This window comes from Patagioenas fasciata, chromosome 2, assembly GCF_037038585.1.
Source record: "Patagioenas fasciata isolate bPatFas1 chromosome 2, bPatFas1.hap1, whole genome shotgun sequence".
NCBI lineage: Eukaryota > Metazoa > Chordata > Aves > Columbiformes > Columbidae > Patagioenas > Patagioenas fasciata.
Genome location: NC_092521.1, coordinates 40,906,591 through 40,928,208, shown reverse-complemented (window position 1 = coordinate 40,928,208; position 21,618 = coordinate 40,906,591). Strand labels below are relative to the sequence as shown.

The window sequence follows — 21,618 nt, the reverse complement described above, 5'->3', positions numbered from 1 at the left end:
GAAAAGAAGAGGTGTGGTACAGGTCTGTGGAGTGCCTGTGAGAGAAGTGGTGAGATGAGGGAGTCTTGTAGGGCATTTCTGACAGGTAAAGAATTGAGCCATAATCACGCAGTCCTTCCTGGCAATGGGTGGGCCAGTGTGCGAAGAAATGGAAAGCTGCAAAAAGTAGAGAGGAGAAGGGAGAAGATCTTGTAAGACAAGTTTTTCTTTTGCTGCTTGAGCAATCTCCTTCAATTTTCTTGTTTGGTCTCTGCTCATTTTGTACTTCTCAGGGTATTTCAGACCAGACCGAGCCATTTTATTTTAATATTGGTGAACTGCATCTGAAAGTGATGATGGAGAGAAAGAGTACTGCAAAGCTTGCTGTGACCCTGAGACAGGTCAGTGAATAGTGTGAAGATGATCATATCTGTGTATAGCTGTATACAGTTGTGCTTCTAAAACCATGAGAAAGCTCTGCCATGAATTCATACATGGGAAACTATGGTCATCTTAAGTCTCGGACTTCTATTCAGTTTACACAAACTTCTATAAACATGAATTAATCATTTATTGCTTCTTCTCCAGACATTTATGGGATTTAGTTAGGTCCTTGTTGGTGGTTTTTGTATTCAGTGCTTTGTGTTTTGTCAGAGGAGTAGTCTGGTGAAGGTCATCAACTGCAGAAACACAGATAAAATGTCTTTTCCAGCATTGTTTTCCCTGCATTGTATGTGGCTTTCAGACCCTAAGGTGCCCTGCAGTGCTAGGAGGATCACCTTGTGGTCTTAACCTTTTTTGTCATGTCATGTTGAAGTTCTGACCTAGTAAAAGGCAGGAGCAGCCAGTGGGATAAAGAAGTAGTCAGGTCTCACTCTTCACTAGCCCTCTCCAAACTGAGGCGGTGAAGAAAATGGTGATGGGAGGGAAAATCTTTGAGCACATATGTGAGTGTCTGTGTATCAAAGTCAGTGTTTTGTGTGGCTGCCAGCTGGAGAGCTGCATTCACACTGAAGTCCGGTGAAGCACTTGCTGTCCTGACCCTTGTGGTCCGTGCCTGGAGCTGTTCCTTGTCTCCCAGCTGCCCCTTCCACTGCTGGAAGCCACTCAGATACATGAAGGAGTTCTGTGGCTTTTGCATTGGCTCATGTTGACCTGAATTTCTTCAGTCAGTTTCTCTAGAGGAGATGACTTGAGGGGCAGGAGTGTGTGGGCTGCCTCTACTTTTTCTCCTGATCTTTTTGTTAATTGTTAAACTCTTAAAAAAACCTCTCAAACAAATAAACAGAAAGATCCCAACAACCAAAAAACCACCAAAACAAACAAAAAACCAAAATAAATAAATAAACCCCAATAACCAATAATTTTATAAGCTCTCAGCTACTAGTCAGTGTTGATGAGGAGTTACAAGCTTTGGTCATTCAAAAGTGTTTATTTCGGCTATGGCAATTGTAAAGTTTATTCTCCTTGGAGATGGACAGATCTTCCACTCTCAGCCACAAATAATTGAACAAACTAGGTGTTCCTGCTGTTTCTTTAGTGGATACACTTTCAGAGATCATGAAATTTTCAGCTACATTAATTTCCAGAACTACACTGTCAAAATACTAGGTATGTGATTTTATCGCTTCCCTGAAAGAGCCATCAAACCCACCAACATCCAAATTCTAGACGTTGTAATTTTTTTTTTAAACTAACTTAAATTTATGAAGGATATTCCAAAAACATGTAATGTAGAACAGACATTGTTTGTTTTGATGATATTGAATCTTCTCTCTGTTGTAAAGGAATTTAACTCCTGTGGTGAATCTAATTTTTGTTTAACGCAAGTTTCTTGAGACCCTCTCTGAGTGGGAAGGTTTTCAAAATTAAGGCATTAGGCGGCATAATTCTCCTGTTGCGTCTACCAGGCATGGTTGCAGAAGAGAATTGACATACAAAATGGGCCAGTAGGTCACATTAATGAATTGACTGCTAATCTCAAGCATTAAATGCCTACTGTGGATTTTTCACTTAACCCTGGTTTGTGCTGACCAGTACTGATAATGGAGCATTGAGCTGTTCAGAAGGCAGAGGCCATGTGTTGTCTGCACTGAAAAGAGCTCTTCATGGAAGGAAGCAGCTCTCTTTATATGCAACATGATGAGGCTTAAGTGGACTTAGAGTGGAGGGCTTCAGTCCAGTCCTGCTGAAGTTTTACATCTGTGGCTGGTGGTTTTGGAGCTGTCTCCCAGGTTACCAGAAGTGGCATCATTCTACCCAGTGTAGCTGTTCTAGATAGTCCTTATCCTTCCATCTCCCCCCATACTCAGCATGGTGAGGCCCTACCTCGAATCCTGTGTTCAGTTTTGGGCCCCTCACTGCAAGAAAGACATTAAAGTGCTAGAGAGAGTTCGGAGAAGGGCAACAAATATGCTGAAGGGTTTTGAGCACAAGTCTGAGGAGCAGCTGAGGGAACCGGGGCTGTTCAGCCTAGAGAAAAGGAGGCTGAGGGGGAGACCTTATCACTGTCTACAACTACCTGAAAGGAGTTGGTAGCAAGGTGAGTGTTGGTCTCTTATCCCAAGTAGCAAGTGATAGGACAAGAGGAAATGGCCTCAAGTTACACCAGGGAGGGTTCACTTTGTATATATTAGGAAGAATTTCTTCATGGAGAGGGATGTAAAATGCTGGAAGAGTCTGCCCAGGAAAGTGGTTGATTCACCATCTCTGGAGGTGTTTAAAACGTGCTTAGATGAGATTCTCAGGGACATGCTTTAGTGCCAGAGTTACGTTATGGTCAGACTCGATGATCTTGAGGGTGCTTCCAACCTAAATGATTCTATAAGGACAGCTGATATCATGGTGGTTGTCATGGTAGATCATCCAGAATTGCCTGCTATGCAATAAAATTTAATGTTTTCACTCAAGTCTGTTTCTTAGAGTATGTGTTGAATTAAAAACATCCCTATTTAATTTTTCCCAAGGAACTAGTACTAGGCTCTATTCTTTAATGAAGTCTGAGGAGTACAAATAATAGAAAATAATTTTTCAGTGAACTCATTCAGAGATGATTTTACTTTTTCACCATTGTCCCTGAGCCCTCCTGCTGTGGCACTGGGGCATGAGAAGAGCTTGTTACCCCCTCCTTATCCCTCTTCCGCCCAAAATAACAAGCTTCCAAATGACAGGGTTCTTAATAGACTTAAAAAGTGTAAATTCTTATGCTAGATAAATGCACAATCTGGTGCCTAAGTCAACTTTCACTTATTTATATGTGCCAACATCTATAAAATAGTTTTTTTAATATATAAGGTATTTTCTAAAAAGAGACATGCTTATGCATAGATCTGTTTAATGTTGTTTAAAAAAAAGTATTCACTTTCTCTTTCATTGCTACTGCCTACTGCAGCCACAATTTATAATTTATATTAGGTTAGGATGCTGTAAACTTTCAGAGGAGTGAAGGATTTTCTCATGTGTCATATAAACAAACAGTGTTTGATCAGAAGCGCTCCGTGGTAAACTGCTTGAACAAAGCAAGACTAAGATACATGACCTCAGCCGAAAATTAGTCAGTCATTTCAGTGTGATTTAAATTATCTCTAGCCAGAATTGCTTGCATTAAAATGTAATCATTCTGATATCCAAGCTTGATGTATTTGCATCAATTCTAAATGAAGTCTTCTGTTACCTGTGGATTATTCCAATGGGGTTTTGTCTTCTATAGAGCTTTCTATTTGTCATCTGTCTGTGTTCTACTAATAAGAAAAGCTTCATGGAAATGAATAAACCTATATACACCATGCTTACTTTGTGGCTGTTTCGAGTTATATCTTGATAACTTATTTCTACAAGAACACGTTCTTTTGCAATGTTCAGTCAGTTGAATTCTCAGTGGGATAGGCAGCCTGTAATGAAAATGTTGACTCACCTGAATGATATCTTTGTTTTCTTTATTTTGTAAGTCAGATTGCAAGATAATTTTAAATTACAAGTATTAGATCACATTCTTCTGGAATGATTGCTTATGATTATACCAAGTTACTGCACTCATCTGTTTTAGTCACAATCTATGTTATAAATGTCAGTGTTAAAGGAAGAAGGTGTTTATAGGTAACTTCAGATCTTGTTAGCTTAATACACTGAGTCTTCATATTAATGGTACTCCTTGTGTTAAAAGGTTTCATCTTGTAATATAAAAGACAGGTAATTTTGGAGAGGAGGGGAGGAAAAAAGGATTTATGAGATGTAGTGTGGATATGCATGTAGTCGTCTTTTATAAATTGTGCACCAGCAGCCTTTAATTTTTGAATGCTTTAGTGCAAGTACTCAAATGACTCACCAGTTATCTAAAGCATCAGGTAACTATACCTATATTTAGCTTTGTTCTATCTTCTTATCCTTGTTTCTATCTTCATTTTCTCAGTTGTAAGCTACAGTGAGTTTCATTAATGTTTAGGAAAACAAAACCCCAAAACAAGGTATGAAGCGTTCCCAAGTGTTCTCACGAGTACAGCCTCTGCAGGCTCTTCACAGGCTCTTTCTTCTGATGGTCAGGGCATGTCGAGGGTAAGTCCACTGTCGTCTTTCACTGTACTTTCAAATACAAAATATTTAACCCCGCCTACCAACAGGCTTCACTTTTAAGTTGAAGGTAAAGACCATTTTTAAGAAGAAATGTTTTCTCTCTGCTGCTTGTTGTGGGTTCTGCCCTGTTGGTGGTGTCCCTGGAGCAATCAGCTCCAGCAATGCTTTCATTTTGGTGGCTGGCTTTCACTACTTTCCTCCTCTATTGAGGAAATGCTGTGTGCCACAGACTGCAGTATTTAACCACAGGTCAGGGTGCCTGCCTTTTTAGCTCACTAGATTGTAGTGCTGAATTGCAGGGGGGTCAGATGTGAAATCAATAGTGTTTTTCCATTTGGCTGCCTCGAGGACTACGTAAATTAAATCTGTTTACCTGTAAAAAAAGTTATGTCCACACTGCATGAAGTACAGTTAGTATGAACTGCTGCTTGTGTTGCTACTGGGAAGGATCTTTGCCTGGATAATTCTGTTTTTGAAGTAGTTACGAGTAGGTTCCCCGGAGATTTCTACAAGTGAGATGCAAATAACGTACATGACAATGACAATTTTACTTCTTTCCTCACGAGTTTTGTAGATCTGCTGCCAGCAGGCTTTCAAAGCTGATGAGGTGAGCAAAGAGGTACTGCCAGTTAGAAAGTATACTTTGTTTTCTGGACTTCTCTGCCTGTTAATATCTGTTAGGTGTGGGGTTTGTTGCCCCTTTCTTTTGGGCTCTTATTTTTTTTTCCATTTTGTTTTTATTCTTTTGAGCTTTTTTTGACATAGTGAACTTCTGAAGAGGAGGCCTGCATCTCTTTCATCAGCCTATCTCATATATCCAGAGTTAGTTTGGCTTGGTACTTTTTCCTCTTGTATTTTTATTTACTTGAAGAAGTTGTCTATAAGTTCTACCAAACATTAACTCAGTCTTCAGCTGCAGGAAGGCTGGAGGGATGCCATGGGATGGAAGACATCAGATATTCTAGTGCACAATATGATTGGGAAGGCTTGAAGGAGTTTCTGGTTTTACTCCAGATCTCTGCTTTCACTGGGAGTTGAAGATACATGTTTAGAGAGCTCTAAAATAATGTGACTACTGCAAAAGGTGAAAGATAATTTTCCAACTTTTCCTTTATTCAGTCTCAGATATGAAAATGTCAATTTAAATCCCGTGTTCTGAATGAGCAGATGCTTCTAAACATAGTTAAAACTTTACCCTAACTTCTAAATTAGTGTTTAAGAAAAGTATTCATAAATAAATTTGTTTGGGTTTTGTCTCATTGTATTGATGAGATGCTGAGCAGTAGTAGAACCTACTGTTTCCCGACATGGTATACTGATTTACCACAAGAGATTATTATATTCTAAGTACCGAAAGAGAAAAATGAGCCTTCTAAATCCTTCACAACATCAGTATTTCAAAGCTATTTCAATTTGGTTTTAATGAAACACATACGGAATTATATAAATGGGGCGGTTCTAAATACCCAGAATAGCTTGAATACTTTAAGTGAGATAAATGGTTAGATATTACAGGTTAGCCATGCACACACTGTAGCCTGTGTGCTGATCAGTATGGATCTCAGCGCTATGCGCAGGGTTATTTACATTGCTTCTCCTTGGTCCTTCCAAATATGAATATTTATGCTAGTGGGTGGGATATGGTGGGATTGCATGCAGCAATCCAGCTGAGTATAGAAATTATGATGGCTTTTAAGTTATGCAGTGTTTTTCATAATTATGCGGTTTCTGTTAAAAAATATGAATAACATGTACAGTGAAGTCAGTGTTAAGCACTTATGCAACTTTGAAACTTGCTCATGTTTCCCTTTTCTAGCAACCCTTTTACTGTGGTTATGCTGCTTATGTTTTGACTACAGGCTGCTGGAATTTGCTTTGAAAATATCAATATCTGTTTTATTTGCTGATTAGCTTTGGAGCAGCTCCTTCTTTAGACCCTGATTAAGGCGAAAGTTTGGGGAGCAAGGAGAGACTTTCTTGTTCACATCGCTAAGGACTACATTATCATAGAGCATGCAGGAGATACATGTTTGAGACAGATTGAAAACTCCAGTTCTGACTTCATTTAATTTTGAGAGATCACCTTTTAACCTTATTTTCCCGTCTTTGTTTGTACCTAATTCTTATAGGGACATGAAAGGATTATTGTTATGCTCTTAATGTTACGTTGTTGTGGGATTACTGATTTCCCCTTCCCCCTCTGATATGTTTGCGACTTTTAGACTCACCGCTGATATATGACCTGCTTGAGGCATTGGGAAACCAGTGATCTCAAAAATGTGCTGTTCTTCGCAGTATTAGAAAGGATAAGGCATACTTGCTGCGTATTTATGCTCACAAAATGCGTTTGAGTTTGCAGTGAAGACTTGGTTCAGACCTATAAGCATTAGCCTGCTTTATTCCTGATCTTATGTTGATATAAATTCTTGCCAAAATAAATAAATGCCTACTAAAATGATGTGTGTATTCAGTGGTGTTAAATGACACTGCCAGTGAGACAAAGGTTGTTCTGTACTTGCATTTTGTTTAATGTAAAACTGAAGATCCTGATGCCTGTGCTTTTAGAACCCTATTCTGGAAGCCCTGTTGATTTGCAGCTGGGACAAAGGGGGATAAAAGGCTCCATCTGATTTGAGATTGATCCTCCGATCAGTCAGCACTTCAAGAGGATGGCCACCTGAAGAAACGCTGGTTATCGACAGCAGCAGTGTTACAAGTGGTGACTTGTGTGAGGCTACATTGCCATACAGACATGTGCTGTAGAGAAACTAGGCAACATTTTTTGCTCCTGGGCCTAGGAAGGGAAGGTAAAGAAAATGCCTGCTGTTTTGCCCAAGAAAAGCTTGAGAAGGCAGACCAGTAAGTAATTTATTCCCACAATGTGACTGAGTTCCCGTGGTGCATGTTTCCCATCTTCTTCAGAGCACTCCGCAGCTCCTGTGCCAGTTTTGGTAGGACATCACTCTCCCCCCTCACCTTAGTCAGAGCAGTATGCAGGGAGGGGGATGTCTGTTCAAATGGTCAGAAAGGGGTGGAAAACAAGGAGTGGGAGTCTCTAGACTTGAGAGGTGGGCACTTATCTGTACCCATTTATACTAATTTTTCATAGCTGTAGTTATGTGACCCGTGCATGCATTTTGCATCAGAGGGTAGAATAAAAGCCACAAGCACTCTTGCAAGCAGGGGCTGGGATCTTATCAGCCCTGCAAACTTTAACTGCTAGGTCTACAAGCTGCCCGAGGTGCAAGTAAGCTCTTCTTCAGGAACATTATGTGGAATGAGAGTCCCGAAGACTCTTTCATAAAAGGGCTTTTGGCTTGCTCCATTAAATAATTAAACCTCTCTTCCAAGAAAGGCTCTTCATCTGTGCCAGCAAAGTGCTTCTGGTTTCTTGTAAGAAGACTGCGAGACTGGATTCTGGTATAGCAAGTCACAGCTGCTGGTTTTAGATGGACACAATTTCTAGTCATTAAATTAACAGTCTTTCAAAGATTAAAATCTAAATTTATTTTACATCTGGCTAAAAAGGCTCAAAGTTTAGTAGGCTGTCTTCAAACTTGTGAGCCTTGAAATGATAACCAAAGCCATTGCATTCAAAGCTAGTTCTCGTCTGGGATTCATTGTGCTGAGTATCTTCAACTCTTGTGTAAAGTAATAAGATCTGAGAGTTGCTCTGAAACTCTGAATTATGGGTGTGGACTGGAGACTTGAAGTCTGAAAGGTTTGCAGTGTCTGAGCTCTCAGCGAGCTGGCTGGCAGCAGGCCGGATGTTAAGTGAATGCCTATATGTGTTGGCATCTGTGAGGAACCACTTCATGTTCCAGCAGTCACACCTTGACTTGCTTTCTAGTTGCATTTTGCAGTTCAACATAAACACCTTATTGCATAGAGAGATGTAAGAGAGCGGAAAACAGTCTTTGAAGAATAAAAAAACAATGGGCTTTAGAGAGCTTGATGGGTCTTCATTGTCATCACATAAGATCAAAGAAAGCCTCAGAGCTTCACTTTCTACTCAGAACTGGAAATAATGTTCTTAATTACAGAAGTGAGCAAGTCTGAGGGAGTTCTTCCTTCAAAGAGAGGAGTGCTGCACCTCATCCTTTCAGCTTTTGCAGTATAGCATTTTTGAAAAATTGCACCTGTCTTCTAATGGAAGAATAGAATTTAAAGTTTTCCCAGGCCAATCTATAGATATTTCAGTTAGATATACTCAGCATCAGATTGTGTCACCCATTGCTTTAATGTGGTCATAGTGAAAATGATAGTAAATAGAGGAGAAGAAAGCGCCAGCCTTAGTGATGAAGATTAATAATGTAGAGGTATGGGAAGTATACTTATTATATTGCAAGCTCTTTTTTTCTGCTCTTCCACTGAGGAAAATCTGTATTTCTGTCAGCTTTCTGACTTAAGTGACGCTCTCAGGTTCCCTGTTTTCCACCACATGGAATACAAAAAAATGTATCTTCACTTACAAAACCCTCTTGTGTCTTGTTCCAGTGTAGACAAGGACACCTCCCATGTCCTTGTAAGCAGCTGACTTTTGCTACCATTATACCTTGTGTAAGGACTTTAGCATCTTACAGTCAGTCATGTTTGTTGTTTCTTTTTTTGGTTTGTGGGGCTTTTTTTTTGTTTGAGGTTTGTTTTTGTGTCCTTTTTTAAATTGTTCTCTTTGGTCTGATAACGTCTCCTCTCACTTGACCACTCGGAAGCAGAGGCTGCTTTTTCTATACTATATTTTACAATCTTTGGCTCACTAGGGTCATGAGCATTCATTTTATGCGAGCCAGGCATGCACTATATGGGGTCCATGACTTGTATGCACTACCTAAGGTTATTTCTTATGCTTACTGTGTCACTAATAACCAGCGTGGTCCCTTTCACAGTATCACAGTATGTTTGGGATTGGAAGGGACCTCAAAAGATCATCTAGTCCAATCCCCCTGCTGGAGCAGGAACGCCTAGGTGAGGTCACACAGGAATGTGTCCATGCGGGCTTTGAATGTCTCCAGGGAAGGAGACTCCACAACCTCCCTGGGTAGCCTGTTCCAGTGCTCTGTTACCCTCACTGAGAAGAAGTTCTTTCTCAAATTTAAGTGGAACCTCTTGTGTTCCAGCTTGATCCCATTACCCCTTGTCCTATCATTGTTTGCCACTGAGAAGAGCCTGACTCCATCCTCATGGCACTCACCCTTTATATATTTATAAACATTAATAAGGTCACCCCTCAGTCTCCTCTTCTCCAAACTAAAGAGCCCCAGCTCCCTCAGCCTTTCTTCATAAGGGAGGTGCTCCACTCCCTTAATCATCTTTGTTGCCCTACGCTGGACCCTCTCCAGCAGTTCCCTGTCCTTCTTGAACTGAGGGGCCCAGAACTGGACACAATATTCCAGATGGGGTCTCACCAGGGCAGAGTAGAGGGGAAGGAGGACCTCTCTCGATCTACTGACCACCCCCCTTGTAATACACCCAAGGATGCCATTAGCCTTCCTGGCCACAAGGGCACAGTGCTGGCTCATGGTCATCCTGTTGTCCACCAGGACCCCCAGGTCCCTTTCCCCTACACTGCTCTCTAATAGGTCATTCCCCAACCTATACTGGAACCTGGGGTTGTTCCTGCCCAGATGCAGGACTCTACACTTTCCCTTGTTAAATTCCATCAGGTTATTCCCCGCCCAACTCTCCAGCCTGTCCAGGTCCCGCTGGATGGCAGCACAGCCTTCTGGCGTGTCAGCCACTCCTCCCAGCTTAGTGTCATCAGCAAACTTGCTGATAGTACACTCAATTCCCTCATCTAAATCGTTAATGAATATATTGTGGTTTACCAACTTCATGGCCATCTGGCTGGTCAACCAGAGGTCATGAAGTGCTGGCTAGGAGGCACACATGTTTTGGTCTTGCTAAGGTCTCGGTTGTGCTGACAGCTGTGTTGTTTTCTGAAATGTACAGTTCATACTGCACCTCTGCTGCCAGCTGTGAGGAAAGGCAGTGGAACTAAAAATAAGTAGGGTGGAAAGACAAGAGGACACAAAGGATATTTGTGTGGTTTGAGGTGATTGCTGAAATAGCATACGGGGTGGAAAAATACATTGCAGTGAAGGAGAAATGGAAGGAACCTGAGGAATTAGAACACTGGGATGTTAGAAGGTTGACGTTGGGTTGGAGGAGTGTCAGAGTGGTATGTGATAGGAAGCACATTTTAGGGGGATGTGGAGTCTTCAAAATGTCTTATCATTCACATTTGCAGTTTCTGTGTTCACAGAATTCTGATACTGTGTTCTTCCACATCTGGTTGTGTGGGCAAAGTGCAAGTGCTTAGTGTAGTAAACCTGCTGCAGGCTTCACTTAAGATCCTTCTTTACTGTATCCATCAGCGGTAGGATGAAACACACCTCACTGACTGCTTAACTGTTCTTCCCCTGCTTCACTGAGGTGGTGATGATGGACTGGTGTCTTCATTTTAGTCAGTTCAGTCTACAGTGAAGACACTGCCAACTTGTAGGTCTGTGGAGGTGAGGGGTGGTCATGTCCTTTGGAATGTGGGTGTGGGGGTGTTTTTTTTTTTTTTTTGTGATTCTGAGGAAAAAGTGAATATGACTGCTATTAAAAATACTCTGTAGGAATCAGTATTAATACTGTCCTGTAGAGAATCTCTGGCTTTAATAGTGAGATGTCTCTGCCTGTTATTAAGCATCCAGAGGAAGTGCTGTCTGGAGCACTTGGATTTATAATTAGCCTATTTGGAAAAAAGCTCTAAAGTTGCAGGTTAGCTGACCAACTTTAAAACATGATCAATTGCACCAACATATATGCAGATGTATAGGCACACATGTACAGGTAACTGCTGTCTTACCCGACTGAAATCAGGATCAATCCGAGAAGTGTCCCTGTGCTCCATGAAATAGACATAGTTTTTTCCATGCTGAGTGCTGACCTTGAAGGTTGGCACTTGTGACTTTCTGAGAAAAGTTTATATGGCAGACACTAGGCCCATGTTTTATTTTCCTCCACAAATGATGATAGATATTGTGGTGAGTTTGCCACTGGTCTGCAGGCTTCCCAGCTGTACAAATTCTGCTGAATATTGGCCAACTCACTTACCTTTTACAAGTTGTTGACTTCCAACAAAGACTTGCTGGAGCTGAGGAATCTCTTGTGACTGTGTCCACCTGAAACTTCTCTTGTCCTCTTGCTGGCCTGTGTCCTGTACCAGGTCTTGTACACGGTCCAGGCACTTGTGTGTGGTCACCACAGGTGGTGGAGACAAGGCTGATGGAGCTCTGTGATGTTCTCAGATGGAGTTTTAGCCACCTGCCTTTGCTGGATGTGGACCCTTGCAAACCACCACTGCCTCCAGACATCAGACATGCCATGCTGTTCCCTACACCTTTATTGCCCAGCACATTGTTGTGATGGTTAGAAGTGACTGTTCAAACTGAGATGGATATGGAGACACTTCTGACTTGTCTGCTAGCTAAGCATGGAGATTAGTGAGTGTTGATTGTGTTGCAGAGACAAGTAGGTGCCTCTCGAAATTCAGCTTTGCAGTTTGCAGCTGTTGGTGGGGAAACATCCTAATGGAGGACCTGATGTGATCTTAGATTTGGTAGGGTGTCCCCCAGCTGCTGCTGCCATGAGGTTTTAAAAAAAGAAAGCGACACACACAGGAGGGAGCAGTGAGGGCTTGGGGAGCTGCTGGGGAGAGGTGGGGGAGACATGAGCTCAGCAGCTTGCATGGGAGTGAGCCACAAATGCTTGTGGCAGCTGAAGTTTAATTTCTGTTCAAGGATTCTTGGTTGTTTTGTCACCTGTCATAGGTAGCTTGTTGGTCTGTGAAGGGGGGATTAGATTAGAATAATGATTTAAGTTTTGTTTTTTAAATTTTGTATGTATATGTGTGTATTTTCGTTTGCTTGGCAAATATGCACATTGCCAAAAGCTTGATTAGAGGTCTGGGGCCAAGACTACTGGTCATGTTCCCCTGTTGCTACCTTCAGCAAAACATTGCTAGAAAAATCATTCCCTATCTGATAATCAAATAATTGAGCACCTCTTCTTCCCATGTCTCTTGAATGCTTTTTAAATTAAGTTTTTAACCTTTGTATAACTGCCCCTCCTGCCTTTATTAATGAAATACATAGTTTTCTGGCTTCAAGCAGTACTGCTGAGAAAGCTGGAATATTTTACAGTATTTTAAAGAAGCACAGTTTATAAAAATTGATGTGCTCCTTAAATGCTGTAATCTGAAAAGGAAGACTTAATAAAACAGCCTCCTTCGTTTATTGCAACACACAGCTTAATGTTGACTGAAAGTTGAATCAAGGAGCAAAATGTCACTCTTCCTGTGTTTCATTTTTATTTCTAGCCATATATAGCTTGAGAATATTTTTCGTACAGAGATGAAGTCTGTTTCTAGCACAGAGCAACTCGTTATGAGCAATTTTCACTGGCAGATTAAAAAAGCTGTAGCACAGCTATTTACATATTGTCAATAAATATGGTCTTGCACTGTGTTGCAACATGGAAGTCTTGTTCCATTAGTAATGTTTTATGTAGTAGCAAATATAATTTTTGTTCTCAAGCTAAGTATGATAGATTAAAATATCTATAAACAGCCCTTAATATCATGCACTTGGGCTGTGCCTGATACTGTATGGTGCTAGTGATAAGAGTAAAGAATTAGGAAGAATGCTGGTGTAGGCACATAGGAGCTCATTATTGCAGTGGGGTTCCAACTATTCAAAGTATAATGTTTGTGGCTGTGGTTTATGTGTAGCTTAGTGGAACATCCTTAAAGTGTTGTAAAGTTTTTGTACACATAATACTGTAGCATTATGATGTTTTGGCAATATCAGTTATGAAAAACATACTGTACCTCACGAGAGACAACTGGCACTGGAACTTCTAAGAAACAGGCTGTGTACTTTCATCTTGCCACTGACATTTGAAAACCTTTTGGTCGGTGTAGAGATTAGGTGATTATATGAACCATGTAGGGACAGGAAACTTCAGATTTTTTTTTTTTCCCCCCCCCGATTTGTGCCAATCAGAGAGATCAATTGAAATATGTTGTCAAGGAAGACTAAATTACAGGTGCCTGTATTTTTTTCTCATAATTATTTACCTGATACTATAGGAGCTCTCAGCATCTTTCAAATATACAGTTGTCTCTTAGATCTTAACATTCCTTAGTTTTGTAGACTTACATATTTATAAGATGTGTGTAAGCCTTATTTGAGTCAGTTCTCCATACTTACAAGGAGTATTTGCTCATGGTTAAGTATTTTCCAAATGAATTCAGTTGTTGTGCATAATGGCAGAAATTGCCTTGGCATTTCCATTGTAACCTCATGAAAGCTTATTTAGGACTTCATGTGCCAACGCACACAGAAGCGCTGGGGTCATCTGAGTATCTACCCACGTGTCAATGTAAAGGACAGAGGGGATCCTGTTGACTTCTGTAGGGCTACTGTGCACTAAGAATATGTGTGGTGCCTCACCAATCTGAGGGTTATGGTGTAGATTTTGAAGTACTGGACATAAACCAATCTGAAATCTGCTTTGTATATGATGCGTGTGCCTTCAAAACAAGAATGCTGGCGGAATAAACTGCTGCATTTTATTATCTCCTTCTAATAGACCTAGCAAACTACAAGTGCTCATCTTCTGAAAGAGCACTCCTAAATATATCGGACGCAGAAACAAACCCCCTCATAGACAAATCATTCAAACAAAGCCCAAGAAACCCAAACAGGAATTTCATCTTTATGCACCCAGACAAATCCCAAATGTCGATGCTTTCGGCTGAAAGGTGTGATCGGTCCAGCTCTCATTTCCCAGCGTGCGGTGCCTCGGCAGCCCCGTGCTCCAGAGAAGGGCTATAATTAGCCGAGCAGCCGGCTTGGCAGCGGTGATGGTGACGGGCTGCGAGCCCCAGCGAGCATGTGCTGGATTCTGCATGTGCCCGGCGCTTATTGGCGGGCGAGGTTGCTGCCTGCCGGTTTGATAGGTTTCCCCAGTCATCTTTATGCTGCATTACAGACATAGATACAGAGGTACTGCCTGCGTGCCACGGGAGAGGTGCTGGGCTCGTAGCGTAAAAGAACCCCCCCCAGATGAAAGGCACTGGTCTTTGTTGCAAAACATCAGTGCTTAAGGACTGCTAGTCGCAAGACGGGAGGTCAGTGAAGGGGTTTGACTCGGTGGTAATTACTTTCAGGTCTTTATCTCTCTGGTAAAACAGTCATGCATGAAATGAATACTGTTAATCATGTCATCTGTTTAATTTGATCTTGCTTTTATTAATATCACGTGTACTCCGGCAGGAGAACCGTCAGATTAGAAAACATATCATTAGAATGGATTTAGTTCAGAAATAGTGTATTTGTATGGGAATATTGCTTTCGTTTGAAATTTTGAGCCTGTGCATGTGAGTGATTTTTACTGGCTGCCTTTTGTTATGCTAATTGAAATATTTCTTTTATTGGGATGTTTTCTGCGGAGCAATTGAATTAGAGCATTTATAACTATTGGCACATGAAAATAAATCTCTATAAATAGTGATTAGTTTAAAGAATAATTCTGTGAAGTGTTCTTTAATTTGATCACAGCAATAACTATCTTGTTGGTTCTCTTGCAACAAGATAGAGGGATGAGGAGTAATATGCTATTGTTCTTTCAACAAAGATGCTGGAGCCTTCATGTTTGGGTGGATTCTTTGTTTCATCCACTGGGTTTTATTTTAGGTGGTTTTCAAAATGAAACTAAAGCCACCCTGCCTGGTACATTGCAGTATATCCTTTGCTTGCACACACATTTGTGCTATCTGTATATATCTGTATTGTTCTCAAAGGCTGAATTTTGGCCCAAAGCCGTGTTTATTGTCAGAACTGCCTTCATCAGTAGAATGAAACAAGATAGATATATCTATTATGCCGACCTTTTAATCTATGATTCTGAGGCTATTACAATATTTATCATAGCGTCATACCCATTTAAGTTATTTTCATACTTGACCTACACATCAATTGATCACAACTTTTCCTATAAAAAGCATACATATTTAATGAGCACATCTTACAGTGAAAGCTGTTCAGAACAGAAGGAAGCAAGCATGAAGTATAGGAAAAAAAAAAAGTCCCTTAATGTAGTCATGCCTCATTTGATGACTTTTGAATATTGAGGCTGACTGCTGAGACTCCAAAGTTAATGCCCTTGTCTCTGTCAGACTCCAGAGCCCACATGAACTTGTATATTAAGTCACTAGTCATCTGGCTGGCTGGCTGCCACCATGCGTCTGAGGTATGAGTGGATTGTCTCAGGCAGGATCAGAAAGGTGTTAGGAACGGGAACTATTTTGGTATTAGTCTTCACTCTTCTTTTTGCACCTATCCATGAAGAGGTTTTTCCTACTGTTTGAACCAAAACAAAATTTAAGTTGTTCACTCTTAAGCTCTGTAGTATGAAATGGTGTTACCCTCTGAGTAGATAACCTTTAAAGTGAGCACTTATTCAGTTGCTAACTTTATATGACTGTGGTACAACAGATATGCATGCTTTGTTATTTGTGATAGCATATTCAAAAGGCAAAATATTTGGGAGGTTTAATCACAGCTAGTACATACCAGTTTCTTTTAATTTTTGCTCTTGACTAAAATAGTGATCTTGGTGTCTACATTCACCTCAGTTTTATTTCCAAAGTTGTTCTCTTCTGTGTAGACTTGGAAAATGGCAATTTTGCATGTTAACAGTTAAACCTGGATATGAAGGACTTGGGCTGTGAAGGCGTGTTGTTCTCAGGCTGTTTCATATTCCCTCATTTCTCCAAATTAACAACCAAAAGTGTCTTTAAGAGGTTTTAAGTTAAACTATGCCTTACCTGAAGTAATTTACCTACATCTTTATGACCTTTACTCCTGTACGGGATGCTGTTGCAAATAACAGTGATGTTAGTAATGTGTGTATTTTCAATACAGTGTATTTTTAAAAGACAAGAGGCTGTTATTTTCTGTTCCATCTATTAAGCTATTGTTATTTGTAAGTAACATAAGGCACAGCTGGAAAAACACTGTAGAAGTTAGCATATTTTTAGTGCTTGGTATAGGGAATACCACCACCCACTGGAACTGAAATACTGCACCAGCAGTTATTTAGGTGTGGACATCTCTGCCTCCAAAAGGAGCTGTGATGATCTATGCAAGCATCACCAGATAAAAATGCAGTCGTGAAACTAGAACTGGTGAAAGTATAATTTAAACTTGCAATACAATAACAGGAAGAAATAAGCTATAATACTTAATTATTGCTTCTCTTTTTTGTTATAACCTCATTTTTCTTCTGAGTAAACAAAGAAAACTGATTTAAGCAACAGTTCATGTGGATTGCTCTCTGAAAAAGTTGTTGCCTTTGTCGCTATAAACATATTTAAAATATAACCAGCATATTGCTACAGGAAATGTTGCACACTTCAGGTTATTCTCAATGAGATTTTATATACAAATGTTGCCAGTGAGTTTCTTGGTGTAAAAGTTTTTGATTATTCTTTGTTAGGAGAGGCATGCATTGCATGTGTGCTATGCACCTCTGAGAACTGTTCTTATTTCTGATATCTTGCCTTGTAGATAAACCTCCAAGTCCTCTGTTAAGTAGAAGGGAAACTTCTTTCCAATCAGAAATGTTGTGTGCGTGTGCGTTTTTGCATTTGTATGTTGATGGCACAAAAGTATGTTACAAAAATAAAGGTCTCAGGTTTTTCACATGTATCCATATATAGCTGGAGAAGAATCGCTTGTATGATCTAACACTAAAATATGTTTGTGTAGAAATTCATATGTTGTTTACACTTTCAATGTCATACCAGTAGTCTCGTTATAATCCAGTAGAAATATAAATATTCCTTCAAGATTAATGTTTTCAGAAACACCAGCCTTGGCTGCTAGCTTGAGATGGATATATGCGGTAAACTGGATGCCTGTAATAAACAGTGCTACAGTGGCTCTGGTTTATTAAGGTATTTTACTGCTATGTGTGTGAGTGAATTTTGCGTTACTTAAAAGCATACAAACTCTGAAGCAGAAAGGTGACGCTTAAGGTTAATGCATTTTTTTTTTCTAGTCTGATAGCAATGAAAGAGATACTCCTGAGGAACAGTCCTGGGGATTTAAAGTATTACCACAGTGTTTATTTTGCAGGATTTGCACTTTTACGCTTTATAGTTTTGAAGTCGAGTAGCAGTAAGTGATATATGTGTAAAGGTTTACATCAAAATGAGAAAAGCGACATTGTGCCCCAAAGCTCCTTTTGCATTTTCCTCTGTTTTTGGAACCAATTTCAATTGCCACTTTGTTGATGAAATGTCTGTCTATTTAAATGGTCGAGACATGCAGTAGCCCATCTGTAAATGCTTATTAGAACACTCTGAGAGTTCATGGGAAATCAGTAGCTTGTTTTCTGCGTTTTGTTGGGTGATGGTCTTTTTATTCTTTTAAACCTGAAAACTGTTGGGCCGGGTGCTGGGGAGGTGCAGAATGAGCCAGCCCTCTTGGTGCTGATTCCCTCTGCAGGCTCTGCAAGGGGTACAGTGATTTGGGAAGGCCTTATCGTCATGGCACTCTGCCCACATGGATGCAGCAGCAGTAATTAATGGGGCTGGAAATGTGACCACGTTGTCTGTATGCAGACAGTTACTGCCCCCATTTGGGGACATGGTTGTTCTGTGCCCAAGGACTGGCCAAGACCAGGCCTCATGGTGGGGAAGGTCTACCCTGCCCTGTCCCTTCATCAGGGATCTTCCTCACCTACCACAAGTTATTCTGGGGACTGTATGGAGTCAGAAACTTCAAACAGCAGATTAAAGAAATGTGCCTAGCTTTTGGCATCTTCCTGTCAAACATTTGCAATGTTTAGAGCAAGGTCATGTTTTATAGACCAGGGAATAGAAACAGCAGTCTTTTTCTTGCAGTTCTCACAGCTGCAGTGGTATGGTGAATTGAAAACAAAATTGATATTATTAATTTTTTTTTTTTTTACACTTAATCTCCTGTTGCAATTAATTGTAATTGTTTGTAAATGTATTACCTGAAGTATTAAATGCGGCTTGATAGATTTAATGTAGAATTCAACTGGCAAATAGTAATCCTGGATGCTATTGTCTGCATAATCCTGGTAACAAGATTTCTGTCTTAATTTTGCATTGTCTTTTGTGGATATGCTTCAGTCACCTGTAGGCACAACTACTTGCTACAGCCTATCCATGAAGCAGCTGAAGTTTCCAACCTGGTTCCTCACTTTTTAAATATGTCATTTTTAAACATGAATTGTCCATTCCATTCCACAACAGCCATTATTTGGTTTTATGTCCTGTCATACAGTTGCCTCATACTTCTGTACTATATTGGTTTATTAATTGAAACAGTATATCATTTATACAACTGATGATTATATGGCCATCTATTTTGATTTTTATCTGTTTGGTCTGATAGAATGATTTTTACTGGATCCATTCATACCTTACTAATATGAATGCTTGTACTACAAAATCCCAATTAATGGCAAAGAAGGATATTAAATTCTTACTTCTCTTGAAGGAGCTTAGCATTTGGAGAGTTGGTAGACTAGCCCAAAGATTAGACTGTTCTACTCTCTGGTTAGGAAGTCTGTAGAAACACATTCTGTAGCAAAGTTATGCCATGTGTAATACAACTTTACTGGGTTAATTGTGCCATTTAACTGGAGAGAAATGTGAATATCCAGGTTTTAATAGACATGCACATTTTTACAAGTTTGGAAGTATTTGACTTCTGTGTTTGTTTAGGGTCCATGGTTATAACTAATTCTTTTAAGGTCTGGGTATTGGGTTTGTAGGTAATGATACTCTCAAGGGTGCGTGCCAAGAGGATGGGACCAGATTCCTTTCAGTGGTGCCCAATGATAGGATGGGGGGCAACGGACACAGACTGAAGCACAGGAGGTTCCATCTGAATATGAGGAGAAACTTCTTTACTTTGAGGGTGATAGAGCACTGGAACAGGCTACCCAGAGAGGTTGTGGAGTCTCCTTCTCTGGAGACATTTAGAACCTGCCTGGATACATTCCCTGTGCAATCTGCTCTAGGTGAACCTGCTTTAGCAGGTGGGTTGGACTAGATGATCTCCAGAGGTCCCTTCCAACCCCAACCATTCTGTGATTTTGTGATAATGCAAATGCATATGATACAGTCCCTGTTCCAAAGTGTTTCTTGCCTGTGTAATATAATATAGGCAGAAAAAGGGCAGAGGAGAAGGAGGAACAGAAACAATAAAGATGAAGCATCTTGTATGTGACCACAGCCTGTGTGCTTGCAAAGTAGGATGAACAGTATGTGCTTTAAGATCATAAAGCATCACTGCAAATGTCTTTAAAAATAGTTAAAAATATTATAAAATCAGTAGAACTATTCCTGTCTGTATAAGCACTTAACAGTACAAACTTCCCAGGGTAAGGACTGTTTCCTTCTGTCTCAGTGTCATAATTGACATTGGGTATTTTGGGCATTGCAATTATCTGAAAATGTGTGCAGCTTTGTATTTCTACTGTGACATTACAACAGCAGTCTAATCAGAAGATACATGAAGGACTTGATAAATTACATCCCTTCCTCTTCCACTACTGTTACATCAACCCTATTACAATCCATGCTCCTATCCCATCCATTCCTCCCTGTTGTCCTTGAGCATGTCATGGAGTGCAGGGTTTACTGGTTTGGCCCCTGCCCTCCCCAGGGACTGGGTGAAGCCCAGCAGAAGCAGTAAGATTGCTGTTAATCTTATATGGAAGGCAGATACCATGGTGGATGCAACAGAACAGGACCTCAAAATAGATGGTGTCATTGTCCTTCAGCGTTTTGATGCCTCTTGTTTCTCTCTTCCTCATGGTTTTTCTCTTCTTGGCTTGCTGCCACCTCCTTGCTAAATTCATCTGCCCTGTTTTCCCATTCAAATCTTTTTTTTTTTCCTCTGATCTCTCTCTCTCTGCCTTTCAGCTTCTATCTGCCATTCAGCCGTGTGCTCTTTGGCATCTTCGCAGCCGCTGCTCCTTTCGGAAGGGGGGGGATATTCAAAAATACCTTTTAGGCAAAGGTGCCCAAGAACAGCAGCAGGTGAAGAATTTGAGTTCTCTGAAACTTTCTTAAGTTTGGGATTTTTGTTTGTTTGTTGTTTTTTTTTTTTTTTTGGTGTGTGTATGTTTTGTGTTTGTTTTTGTTTGTTTGTTTAAAAATATTTATTTATTTGTTGGAGCTAGATGTCCTTGGCTCCTGCTTGGGAAGTTCATTCTGACAAATACCAATCTTACCCCTGACCTTTGCAAGTCTGATATATCAGCTTTTTTTTTTTCTCTCTCAGCCTTTTACCTCGTTACTGAAAGCGAGCATCTCTGTTCATCTTCCTGTCATCCTCTTGTCACCTGTAGATCAGATCTCTCCAAAGTGATTAATGAGCTTTGCTGGTCATTCCACAAGCGGGGCTCCTTTTCGTCCTGCCTCCATGCAGGTACCTCACACCAGCCATACTTCTGTGAGTGCTTGACCCCAGGAGCTGCTTCTGCCCGTCCCACGCTTTGTAGGTGTCTCAGGCAGAAGTTGCACATTACTGACCTGAATCTTGACAGCTTCCCTGCTGCCCATAGGGCTCTGAGCCACGTGGGTGCTTATTGCCTTAAAGTCACATTTATTTTGCTCTTTTTTGCGCCGACTACTTGGCACGTTTGCTGCACTGGGCGCCTAAAGGATCCTGCTAGAGCCGGAGGCTCTGCACTGGGAGGAGGTTTTGCTGAGAGCCTTCATTAAATTCTCACACAGCAACAGCCAAGCAGATCATGCCCCCATCCCATGCTAAGGTATACAGGATTTGGGTTCTTCATCTCTAGTGTGGCTTGGTAAGGAGTTTTTCCCATGGTATGTATAGAAAAACTGGAATGCTGCTTTACTGTGATTTTTTAGCTCTCTAAAGAGCCAGGTTTTTTGCAAGTATTTTCTCTTTCCTTATGTTACAAAGCAACTTATACTTTCTTATTTTACTTCAGCATGACTCTGAA

The 21,618-nt window shown here is 40.6% G+C and overlaps 1 protein-coding gene across 6 annotated transcripts in view; it reads left to right on the top strand.

Moving 5' to 3' along the window:
• FAM110B (family with sequence similarity 110 member B) overlaps positions 1-21,618 on the top strand; it is a 112,274-nt gene that overhangs the window by 39,325 nt on the left and 51,331 nt on the right. Inside the window, exon 1 of one of the 6 annotated variants that reach the window (XM_065831836.2) lies at positions 14,583-14,728. The exons of 4 other annotated variants lie outside the window; for them this stretch is intronic. The gene's annotated coding sequence lies outside the window, so the exon portion shown is untranslated. Of the gene's footprint in view, positions 1-14,582; positions 14,729-21,618 lie in introns of those variants that run through there. One more of the 6 variants, XM_065831840.2, reaches the window with a different exon arrangement.